This window comes from Anser brachyrhynchus, assembly GCF_964034855.1.
Source record: "Anser brachyrhynchus genome assembly, chromosome: 1".
Classification (NCBI taxonomy): domain Eukaryota; kingdom Metazoa; phylum Chordata; class Aves; order Anseriformes; family Anatidae; genus Anser; species Anser brachyrhynchus.
In genome coordinates, this window is record NC_137694.1 from 208,037,294 (window position 1) to 208,050,254 (window position 12,961).

General features: G+C 36.2%; 1 protein-coding gene across 3 annotated transcripts in view; it reads left to right on the top strand.

Annotated features, from left to right (window-relative positions):
• TENM4 (teneurin transmembrane protein 4) overlaps positions 1 to 12,961 on the top strand; it is a 1,681,110-nt gene that overhangs the window by 921,008 nt on the left and 747,141 nt on the right. For all 3 annotated transcript variants that reach the window (XM_080576311.1, XM_080576312.1, XM_080576313.1), the window contains exon 6: positions 2,656 to 2,743. The gene's annotated coding sequence lies outside the window, so the exon portion shown is untranslated. The remainder of the gene's footprint in view (positions 1 to 2,655; positions 2,744 to 12,961) is intronic.

Below are 12,961 nucleotides of genomic sequence, written 5' to 3' on the forward strand. Positions count from 1 at the left end.
GCTATCCAGATATGCATTTCAGGTAAATAAGACAAATGGTGTCTTGTAATGCTCATGACGTGTTAGACGCTTAATTCTGCATCGTAAAATTGCCTGACTTTCTAAATATGAAATACAGCTGTGTAAATTAGATTCACCATATAGTATTTACACTTTTTGGTACAGATGGAGAAAAAAATCCAGCTGAAATTTTAAAATAAATAAATAAATAAATAAAATAGACTGCAATTTGTCTTCAATTTTAAAGGCAGAATAAATAAATAATAATAATAATTAAAAAGAAAAGAAAAAAAAATTAAAGACACCTATTCCAGGCATACTTGCATTTCTGCAGGTATGTTCTGCAATGGCAGAGACCAGTCTCTTATTTCACTCAATATTCAGATAACTTGCTATTCTTCATAGCCTGCTTAGCATTTAGATCTTTGTTTAAACTCTTCCTTTCTCACCGGAAAGATTAAAGGCTTTCAATTAAGTCATTTTGGGTTGCTGAAATTTGTGTTTGTTTTGATTAATTTCAGGAAACACAGAGACAGGTCAGTTAGCTCAGTTGCCTCAGCAAAGCTTCAGATGTTCTAATGTACAGGATGAGGTAGATCCTTAACATCTTATTTCATTCCATAATGCCTGTCACAGACTGCCTGATGAAAGCATTTCTTAAAATGGCCTATATTATTCTTTTGGGTTTGTGCCTGATGCAGACCTTACCCTACTGTCTCAGGAGGGCTATCTTCATTCACTTGCAATACGTTGTCCTGTCTTCTTTTTATCCCCTTTTCTTCTCCTCCACCTAAAGCTGACTGCTGTTTTTCCTTGCCTTGTGAAGTCTTTTCTGGCTTGAACACAGATGAAAATTCAGCCTGCACCATTCATTGCAGGGAGTTGTCTCCACCACTCATGGCTATAACTCTTTTTCCTCCACTATTTTTTGTCTTCCTCATTCTCACCTGTGTACCATGCTGCATCAAGCTCTTACAGCTTAAATGAGGCAGACCTGTTTTATGCAAGGATTGTGAAGATTTTTGCACATTTTCACTGGACTTTTGAAGTGTCTGTTGTGTTTGCAGTACCAAGGAATCAAAGCATTATCTAAAAAGTTTTGGACTTCATGTATCCCTGGCCAGATTTCTGCTTTCTACTCGTCTGTGGACTGAGTACTACAACAGCTGCAATGGCTCTTCAATTTTGTTCCGGAAAGGGATGGAGGAAAAAATATATATATACTTCTCTTCCTAACTACTGACTGGCTGGTACAGCTGCTTAGATCTGCCAATGGTGATGATCTGAGGCAGGGCTGGTATACTACCTCTAATTTATTTTGGCCATCTGCTTTTCCTACTTCTAATTGGTGCGTGTTAGGCAGGAGAACATTCTTAAAGAGCGTTTAGGCTGAGGATGTTCCTGGATTCACTAAAAGCAGATTGAAATGGAATATTTTTTCTTTGATGGGCAGACCAGGCTGTATCTCAGCAACCATCTCATATTTGGCAAGATTAGTCCTTTTGCATAAAGTGGTTACATGTGCTGTGGTTGTTATTGGTATGGAGGCTGCATTAGTAAAAGTGAAAGAAGATCTGAACACATCTTTTAGCAGGTTCTGCACAGTTGGAAAATATTTATGTTGTACCCTGAATATAGTGCAGTTTGTTTGTAAATGTTGAGCTTTATGTGTCCTACAAACGTGTAAGATGTGAAAAGTGTGTCTAAATAGGGGTCTTGAACAGGGGTTTGTGTACTTGGTTTCCTTGGTCTGAAACAGAAGTCTTAAGGTTGTTCCATTTAGTTTTCCTGTCATCTCAAAGCAGCCCTTGAGAAAGGTGTCTGAAGTCTGATTTACAGTGTTTTGCTGATCCTAAACCCATGTGTTTGCTCAGTGAGAGGTATTTGCATTAAATCCTGAACTCTCAGGAAAGGGCAGAACTTCACAACCATGCAGGAGTCCTAAACCACTGTCACACAGCAGATTGTAGGAATGGAGGACAGCTAAGAATAGTTGAAATAAAAATGGACAATGTAGTTTTTATTAGTTTGTTTTTATTTCTTGCACACTTTCTGAATGGGATTCAGGTTGTCTAAGTTAAGTATCTGGCAGTCCAGTCTGAAATGATCAGGAAAACAGCCTGTGCGAAGAGAGGGATATCCCCAGACGTGCCATGATTTGCTCTCAGAGATGCTTCTTTTTCTCCACCAGCTTCAGAGAGAGTCTCAATAACACATTTAGACTAAGCTTTAAGGAGATAAAGCAGAGCAAGACAAATTCCACTTTTTTTTTTTTTTTTTTAATTTCAAATCATGTTGAGTTTACTACTGAGATTGCCACTGGATTTTCAGGCAACACCAGAAAAATATCTGCATTCAGATAGATGGACACAACACAGTTTTTATGCATTTTACATTGTGAACATGTTATAGTATAGATTACAAACCTTTTACAACAAAGCAAAACACACCCACCTGCCAGTAATTTGCTGTGTTATTTTCACATGACATTTTCTCTAACATTTTTCTTAGTTAAAATGCCCTATAATAATAGATACACTCTTCTAGTAGACATGATATGAAAATTTTATAACATATAGTCTTATTAAGACTGTACTTCTTATTTACAATATTCATCAAAGAATTATGGTTTGCTTTGTCTTTATCATTTTACAGGACCCTGGTAATAGTATATGGATTGTGTTGGAGATAAAAGATTGTACAAATATTGGATGAAACATCTCCCTAGCAAACAGTCCTGTTGGTAAGCAGTTTGTATATGTTTTCTTCTCTTTTGCAATATATAATGGTGAGCTATGCAAAGGCAAGTTTATATCATGTTCAAATAGACATTTACTAAATACAAAAAATATTTGAAATGTCTACAGTTGTCTCTCCCCTTCTGAAATAACTTCAGAACCACCAGATTAACTTTCCACACTTGAGAGAAAAGTTTTCAGTTTGTGTTTTGTGTCACTGTATATTACAAAGTTTTGTAGGCAGTGTTATACACAGATGCTCCCTCTTAAGAAATGTGAGAAGTTCAATTTGATAGAAAGATTGAGAGCTTTTTTTTTTTCACTTTTTTTTTTTTTTCCAGTGTTCTGGTTGTACACATTGTAAGCATTGTGGTTTTGATTCATTATTGATACTAAAGAATGTTTGTGGTGCTATAAACATCCATGCAGTTTGTATTCATAGCTGATTAATGTCTGTCAGATATTAAGGTATTAGAAAGTATCAAGAAAACTGCACGACATTTAGAGGAATAGTTATAAGGTCAGAAGCCAGGAACACCTGCGCTCTAGTCCTAAAACTACATCTGGTTTATTGCATGACCTTGAGTGAGTCATTTCTGAAGAGGGGGAACTGCGTTTCTGTGAGGGGATGCAATAATGTATGAACTGAATTGCTCTTCTTTATATAATTGGAGAGCTCATTAGGTAGCTGTTAAGAATGACTAAAACCCATTAAGCCTGATAAGACTTATTTCTTCAAAACAAAAAAAAAAAAAAAAAGAAATAATTTAAAATATGACTTTTTTTTTTAATACAGTTACTTTAACTCTTTCATTTCCCATATTGTCTTCACTGTGGAATGCTGCTTCTTTCAATTGTGTGTAAAACCTTTTCTTCAGATGCTGTTATGGGTTTTGTACCTGGCAATGAGAGAAAGCTCTATGAATTTAAAGTGAAGAAACCCAACTCAGTAGATTTGACTTGCCAGATTGCTGTATATGGTGATACATGAACTAAAAACTGATGAGGAGTAAAGGATATTTTCATTGACAGTAGCCACAGTGATTGAAATGCTTGTCACTTAGACTCGTCATTAACTAAAAACAAATGGGTCTTCTTTGTTATGTCTTTTATGGGGAAGAGGGAAGACTCCTGGGAAATGTATTGGCTCAATAATTTCACATACTGCATGGATCTGTACTGGGAGGAAGGGATAAAAATCTTTACTTGGTGGAAGGGGGTTTATTTCCACATGTAGTATTAAAAACTCAGCTGGACAGGTCGCATAGGAAACTCAACCAGTTAGACCTCTTTAAGTAGTGGTTGGAGTAGATGTCCAGAGGTGCCTTCCAGTTTAACTTATTCTATGGGTTTGTGAATCTATGTAGTTAGGCGATATAAATATGTTAATCAGGAAACTGTTATATGTTTTATATACAGTGACATTCTTTACTTATCAAGAGAAGTTATGCAATTTAATAACCCATGGAGGAGACCAACTGAATTCTATAGATGCTGAAGGAAGATGGGGAGCCAGAAGAAAAGGAAGAATGATTTCTTTAGTAGGGTTAGGATCCAGCTGTGTGAGATAATTAGGTATCTAATGCCATAGGTGTGCATATAATTTGTCCTGTGGTTTTCAGATTTTCTTTTAAGTTCTTTTGTTTCAGAGTATGACTTTCTCTTAGAAGTCTGTGTGATCAGTGACTGCTTTGATCACTGGAGGGCACAGATTTTCACATGCTGGGCACAACTTAAGCTCGCTTGGGGAATCGTGACTTATTTTGCTGAGAGAACTCCGTGTCCAGTCTCACTGGTATGGGACTATATAAAACCACAAAAGGAATATGAGTGAAGAATGCTATGTAGCTGTAATAACGGGCAAATGACATTTTGCAGTGTAAATAAGGACACCACCTACAAATTGTGAAATAACCCTTCTGCTCTGCTTGATATTGATACAGCTTCAGTGAGAGCCCACCTTAAAGCATGTAAGGAAGCTATGAACTTGCTGGACGTAGACCTCAGAGGAGAAACAAGGGCAAGCCATGAAAGCATGCTGAGTGAGACAAAAGAAATGTGAAAGTGCTTGAGATGGTTTATGGCAAAGGGAGCTTGATGAGCTTGATGAGCTTGATGAGAGGCTGCTGCAAAAAGAAGCAGATAGTTTCTTCTCTGTGTTGTGTTCATAATGGAGAAAGCAAGAGACAGGGATTTAAACTGAAGCTGATTTAAGTCAGGTAGCAGCAGATAGCTTGAACAAGGTTCAGAAAACTAAAAGATGGAATAAACTGCTTCAATTTGTTGTGGAGATGGTTCCTGGGGATCTTTCAGAAAAGGCTGAAGAAACATTTTTCAAATGGAACTTGCCTTCATTGGGGTAAAGGTTTGAATTAAGACATATCCTGGGGTCTCTCCCAGTCCTGCTTTCTTCTAATTGTCTGCTCCAAGATCTGGAGCATCAATTATCACATGCAAAGTTACAGTTATTAAAGGAAATAGTTGTGCAGAAATGTGTGTGTGGCGGGGGGATGTGGGGGGAGCTGTTGGTAAACGCATCTCTTTAATGTACGTTACAATGGGTAATCAATGTAAGTTGCACCAGGTGAAATCTGTATTGTCTAAATTATGATTAAACTGTATCAACTTGTTTTCAGTGAAAGCTGAATCCCTGATAAGGTTCTTTCATTTGTAATCATAAAAATTTCTCAAAATGAACTCTCAGTGTGCTGAAAATACAAAGACAATCTGGTTACTCTGTTGACTTTAAAATGGAGCTGCTTAGGGACCCTATCTGAAGACAACAGCCCTATATATATACACTATCAGACTTGACATGTTTACTGATTTAGGATGTAGATTGATGCTTTAGTAGCAAACCACTGCTCTTTGGGGGAATCTGATGATTTCTGAACATCCTACAGAAAAGCTACACTAAACATACAGGGCAACTGTACTAAGCATGTTGGCATAAAATAGTTTGGGATATACAAGAAATTAGCATTGTGGCTGGAAACAAAATTATGATTAACTCAGTAGATCAATTACAAGAAGTAACAGCTCTGTTTCCAAACAGTAGGAATCACAATCTCTTTAGCAGTTAATCACGTTGTTTATATGCTTTGCTGTTAGGTGTATGAAATGACTGATGACATGTTTCTCTGTATATCTCAATTGTATAGAAATATAAGTAGTTATAATAGTCCTTTTCTGTGCTACTAGTAAAATTTGAAATCTCTGAAAAGGGCTCTTTAGAACTGAGCTCTAGCTTTCCATTTTTGTGTTCTTTATCTGTACTTCACCAGCTTGAATGATGCCAATTAGAGCGTGTGCTGTACAGTCACCTTTTAATTTTCTGCTTCTCATGCTTTACATATTCACAAATTTGGGTGTTGACTGTTCTGCTGAATTGCTTGAATAATAATAATAATAATTAAAAAAAAAATCATTTTAAGATATTTTTTTTTTCTGTGAGATTTTTGGCCTTAATACCCTTGATGCTCATCCAGCACAGGTGCTCTGCTATGTAATTACTGGAAGCAGCTTGAAATAAAACTCTGAAATAGGACTGGTAACCTTGAAAATATTACCATTGCATTAGGTAACAGCAGTTACAAAATTGCAGTAAAACTGCTTATGTACCATGTTCTGGTATTTCACTGTCTGTTGACTGAAACTGTGGCAGAAGCAGTACTGACAGCAAAAAATAAAAATTCAAATATCCTTTCACAAAACATTTTCTTGAGTTGCAAATGGTTGGAGAGTGGAGTAGAAAGCAGAGATTCAGTCTGCAGAAATCACAGTCAGCCACACCTGAAAGCCTTTCAAGATTGAATCCATTGATCAAAAATATTTTCAGCATGCTCCCATTTCCTCACAGGTTAAACAATAATAAATATTGAACAGTGCGACTCCAACTGCAGCTGGAGCATTTTCAATAAATAAAGAATTAAATATAACCCAGGACAGAGGCAGAGAGCTCTCACCTATACTTGAGTACTACAAGCTGGTTCCTATTTTACAGCAGACCCCAGGTCTAGGGAAAGTGATTAATCCTGTTTTTGCTGGTGTGAAAGGTATGGTTTCCCCCTGGAAATGCTTAAAAATGCAGTTTCACTTCAAAAAAAAAGTTACATTCATCATTGTTGCTCTTTTCCTGACATGGCTGTATGGAACTTTGCTACCTAGTGATAAACGTCTCTATTTCCACCCCAGCACCACCTGTAAAGGTGTATTTTATACATGGAAATTTGCTTGGAGTCTGACTTTTCACAGTTACCTTGCAGTACTTTTGCATTTGTTTAGATAAAGCTGGGCAGCTCATTCTGGCTTTGGTTTAGCACATCCTGATATTGCTAACCAGTGAAGTGTTCTGCTTGCTGTGTATCTGCGCCAAGTGCAAGGTGATAAAGTTGTGCTTGTTCAGTTGGGGATAGTGGAAAAGAGAGGAGATACCAATCAATGCTGCATGTCCCTGTGGAATATTTCAGTGCAAACATGAATCTAAATTTTCTTCAGGTAGACATAAAGAGTGGATAGTATCAATGCTGGGTTCAAAACTGAGCAGCAATATGGTTTCACCCATTTTTCAAAGAAACATTTCTTGTCCTTTTTGCCTTTTACTAGCTTCATGTTTAGTAACAGAAATCCAACTCATCAAAGAATATTAATTTAACTTGGAGCAAATTGAACATTTTTTATATTTCTGTGTTTTTGTTGTTTTCCCAAATGATAGTGAACTTAACAATAGGTTTATTCTTCTAAAGTTGTGTTTAGATTTGTGTTTGGGTCTTCTTGAAAAGCAGTTCAGCTCAAACAATACTATGATTAACCAAACACCTACCAACGGACTCTAGGTATGGTAGTAGTCTGTTATATTCCTTGCTCTCTTAAAAAGAAAATTTGTAATTTTTTGCCAGAGGTACAAGAAATAGGGTGATCCTTTTAAAGAATTTAAGTTAAATAACCCAGTTTTAGATCACTGTCTATTGAACATTTTGCCCATTGTAATCCTATAAGAGGAAAAGGCAGCCAAAGGAGAAGTGATTGCATTACACGGTAGTTAACATCCCTGCACATGCTTAGAAGAAACTATTAGACAGCTCAGGATTCAGGTAAGGCAGTGCTGATTCAAGCACCAGCTTCCTATGCTGCATATTCCGCAGCTTGGGAACCTGGGAAGTAATAGATTTTATACAATACACACTCTTTCCCAAGAAGATTTTTTGTCTTGATTGTGGGGGAAAAAAATATCTCTGTAATCCACCTGGGAAAAAGTGTATGTACTAAGGTGGTGGGCTTAACAGAAGAGAGAAGAATGTACAGAAAAGGATGAAAGTGAAATGAGTTAGTGGCAGGCTATTTTCCTGTGTTATTTCAAAACTCAGAAGATTTTAGGTTAGTTCATAAGTAAGAATGGTTCAATCTCACAGGACATCTGTTTCTGAAATTAAAAAGCCAACAACTGCAGGATTCCATAGTGTTAGCAATCTTCGCTTAATAGAGATCCATGATTCAAAGAGATATGTGACTTAAAATCTACTAGGGAGAGTGAAGCAATTAATAGTTGGAACTTTTTATAGCACCTTTTATCCAAGGATCTCAAAACATTTTACTGGCTTTAATTAGGCCTCACTCCATGCAATATCCTCCTGGAATAGAGATTTTTTTTTTCTTTCCAGTATAGAGCAACTTGAGACACAGAGGTTAAATGATTTGACAATGATCATGTAAAAGCAAATAGTAATGATAGGAATAAATCCCAAACCTCTTGCCTTCCAGTCCCTTGTTCTAGCCACTAGCCAAGTTTCTTTCCTCTACATTAAACTCAAAGCTTTTTCTTATCTGTCCTGGAACTTGTGTGAGTATGATTAGGCAATTAGAAAGACTTTCATCTTTTCTGGAAAGAAAAAAATAAAGTTGAAACAAATCAGTAAAAAGAATGCTTTCTGCTCTCAGGTAGAGAAGGAATCGTTCCAATTTACTGCAGTGAGAGCTGTGAAAAATATGGAAGAGCAAACTCTAGAGGTAAACATACTGACTTTGGAGATAATGAATAAGGGTTTGTGTTTCTGCCTACCGGGAAGAATAGTTTTTTTCACGGGTAGTATAAAATGATGCCTGCAGTACACTCAAGAATTCAGCCTCATGAAAGGAAGAGAAAAAAAAAAAAAAAGGTTTAAGGCTGGGAGGGAGATAGTCTCCTGGGAAAAGACAATAGGAATTCATGTCATCCAGGTACAGCCCTGAAGCTGGCAGGTGTTACATAGGAGAAACAGGCAAACTCATGGAAACTCTTGAATGTTAGAGTCCTTGGCAAGAAGTAGGGGAAAAGGAAGTCAAGATGATTAAATTAGCAGATGATATAGTTAATTCTGTTGTTGTGTCTCTAATAGATATTTGGCTGAGGCTATTAGGTCAGATTACATGATTTGTTTTTTGTAGTTTGTTTCTTCTAGTTAAAGATACATTTTAAAAATTATAAGAAGAGGGAAATAAGCAAAAGAACAAGGTTAACACTAGTAGCTTGAATAAAAGCTGGGTTGCTTCCATGTCTCAGTAACTTGATTTCAAAAAGCATAAAGTTTTGTTTGTAGAACCGTTTGCTCATCAGATACTGGTAGTGATTATTGACAAGAGAGAACCCAGTTCAGAACTTACATGGAGATAACTTTGTTCATGAAAACTTGATTCATTGGATTTACTCGATATGTTCCTATATTTTTTATGTCAAAACATGGAAACCCAAATTCATTTTTTTTCTCCCCATAATTGATTCTCACTAGTTTCTCCATAGTAACCCACAGTGAATACAAGGGCTGTCCAACCACTGCAAAATTTTTCTACAATGTTTCAGCACCAGGAGAAGAGAAGTTGTGTAATGGGGTATGATGAAAGTCCCAGACACTGGCTTTATGGGAAGAAATAAAAAAAAAAAAAAAAACAAGATTAGAATAAATATTGAAATGCTTGCATAGACTGAAGTTTTCACCATCAAAGTGACCCTGAGCACTGTTATACAGTCAGTGTATAACAGCGCTACCCAGGCAAAATAAGCCAGCACATTCTCGTTTCAGAGGTGATGCTGAGAATTAATTCACAGGAGCTTGCTACCAAAAGTTACTTGCCAAATGTTCATTGGGAATAAGCTGAAATACCAAAGATACAGATTAGGAAATTAGAAACTACTTGCGTTCCTCTTAGGCACAGAAAAAGATGGCAAAGAAGTGATTTCACTGTTCACACTTCACAAAATCTGCTGAACATAGACTTGACTTTTAAATAAATAACCAGTCTTTGCAGTTCTCATCATGGATTCTAAAAAGGCAGATGCAGCCATCGCAAATGATTTTGCTCGCTGTTACATTTGTCAAAAGCTGTCAGAATGTAGTAAAAAGGTGTTTATACAGAGTAATATGCTGCTTGAACTCCTGTATGTCTCCTAGACTGGAGATTTTAGATCGCTGATTTATAAGAACAAAAGAGATCCAAAAAGGCCTGTTATTTTCTAGCTTTACCAATTTATATATGATGCCCTTTTACAAATATCCATGTCTTCAATTACAGCTAACATTCAAGGACTGGAAAAGGAATATGATCAGATAGAAAAAAACAGTCTGCTTCACATTGAACTATGGTTGTATAGTTAGATAGTAGGAATGGTATACAAAATAATCATTATTTTTATCCACAAGTTTGCATGAGTTTAAGCATGACTAAAAGAACTCTCTTCAAAAAAAAAATAAGTTTGTATCCAGACAGTCAAGGTTTTAGAGAGAGATTTTGGCATGTGTTAAAGCAAGTGTTTACAAGAGGTTGTCAAATAACTGTATATTCATGCTATCTCTTGCTCTCTTCTACACTTTCTCTCTGATCCACTCATCTAGCTTACCTGACCTCCATTAAAAAAAAAAAAAAAGGTATAACACACCAATAGAAAGTGAACATTACAGAAGGCAGCATATTACAGAATTTCCATATGTAACAGAAAATATTATATTTACCTGGCAAATGGATAAGAAAGACACATCCTACAGGTACATGGTTTGGTCTGGCTGCTGCTGATGAATGCTATAATCAGCACAGTAATACAAATTTTATTTACTGTAATTTTTACAACTATCATAAACTGCAAGTTATTTAAGAAATCCATAAGCTACTGGCAGGCAGGTATGAAAAAAAGGAAGTTACCAGGAAGAAAGAGAGTGCTCACTATTATATTTGGCCAGCTGGTCTAGCTACATTCATAAGCATGTTAAATAAGGAATGAGCTAGTGAGAGAAAATGATACTTTCAAGACCATATGTGAACCCGTCTTATTTAATGTAAAGAGTATTAAAGACGTACCAGTGCTTGGAAACTAGTCTTTCTTCTGTTTTATGGGATGAATTATAAAAATAAATAACTAAAAATAAAAATAAATAAAGATTTATATATATATATATATATACTAGAAAATGAACATGCCAATGTAGGATTTTCAAAATTTGGAGCATAAGGAGAAAATTACATTTGTTTTTTGATAGACTCTAAAGCCACTACTTGTTTCTCCTAATTTTTCTGAGATGTCTTTGTCCATGTTGCAGGGGCAGAAAGGTCTCAGAAATCGCCGAACTGCAAATTGCTAGAGACTAGGAGTTTACTGGGGGAAGAGTTGAAAATATTATGGATCTGCTCTACTTTTATATGACTACTATAATATATAACAGACACACATTATGCATTGTAGAAATTAAGAAGTTCTTTCTTTGGAAACTTTCAGCATTTTCTTAATTTCCTGTTGCATTTTAGAACGGTGGCAAAGATGACATTCTCCAAACCTTTCTATTTATACATGAATTTCAGAGGAAGAATTATTTTCTACCGTTAGTATAGGTCAGAATTCCATAACTAAACTTGATCTGAATTTTACACCTTGAAATTCAAATACCATGTTAGATATGAAAAATGTAGTGTATCTTCACAAAATTACAAATCTTATTTCATATAAACAATAAACCCTCTGAAACTCTGCAAGTTAATCTCACAGAGCACATCCATGTTTCATACTTTGTCTTTAATCATTGTAATAATGTGGGCCTTTTCAATTTCCCATATAGCTAAAATATACTACTTTGTGTGGTGATTGCATTTGAATAAATTGTTTTAGGGAGGATGGTATTTTTTGCCATTACTCTCGGTGCTTTGACAGACGATGATGAATAACATTCTTAAAGAAAATTTCATGATGAACGACCTCTTTAGAATTTCTGTTATTTTTTCTTATATTTAGTGGCTGTATTGCTGTTCATAGCCTAACTCCCTGTAGGGATGGGACTTGGATGCACAAACTTCTTTCCATATTCTTACCTTTGGACTAAATACGAGTGTAAGGCAAGTGAGTGGGTCAAAGTGTGATCTCTAGTTTGGAGAGCATGGGGGGGCAAGACTGCAAATTATGCTGTAGATGCACCCCATCTAAATGAATGCAAGAACCCACCTTGAAGATGACTGCTAATTAATTTTCTTTGTTGTTGTTGTTAAATATGAAGGTCCTAATATTCAGCACAGTTCTTTAATCTGGACTGTTCTTATTTCATTCTAATCAAAGTCAATTTTGACAAGTTCTAATCTCTTTCAAAGCCTTGCTGAATATTCAAGGAAGTCTGTCATTGGGAAATCACTGGCACTGTATTGTTGTGAAGAGACAACACTCCTAATACCAATTTAAGTATGTGCTCCTCCCCTACAGCAAGGCCAAGCAGCTGTTTAGATTATTTACCTGTACATTTCCATGTTTTGTAAAATATCGAGATTGAGCTTTGCTTTGACTTTGGCCAGAAATTCTATTAAGCCCAGTCCACAAAAACATTCAACTTCCCAGGTCCAACTGAAGCATTTGAAATCCTAGTTCCAGAGAGGGCTGTATAGTACCTTTAATGCAAGAAAATAAATGGTGGGTTGTAGACCATGCACAGATGACAGGCCTGGTGACCTGAAAGCAATTCCAAAGTAAGAAATTAGTAAGGCTCAAGGCTCCTCTACCAGCTGTAGAAGTTGGACTGGACTGTTAGGGATCTACAATTGCTCATGTGCCTGATGAACCTGTGCTTCATATTTCCAGAACCAATTGCAAATAAATATAAAAATAATGAGGTGGAAGTCTCGTGAGGACAGAGACTGGAAGACTCCAATACTTGGAGAATATTCAGTGGAGTTTGACACCAAACTTGTGATATTCACATAGGCCTTCTCTGGACAGTAAT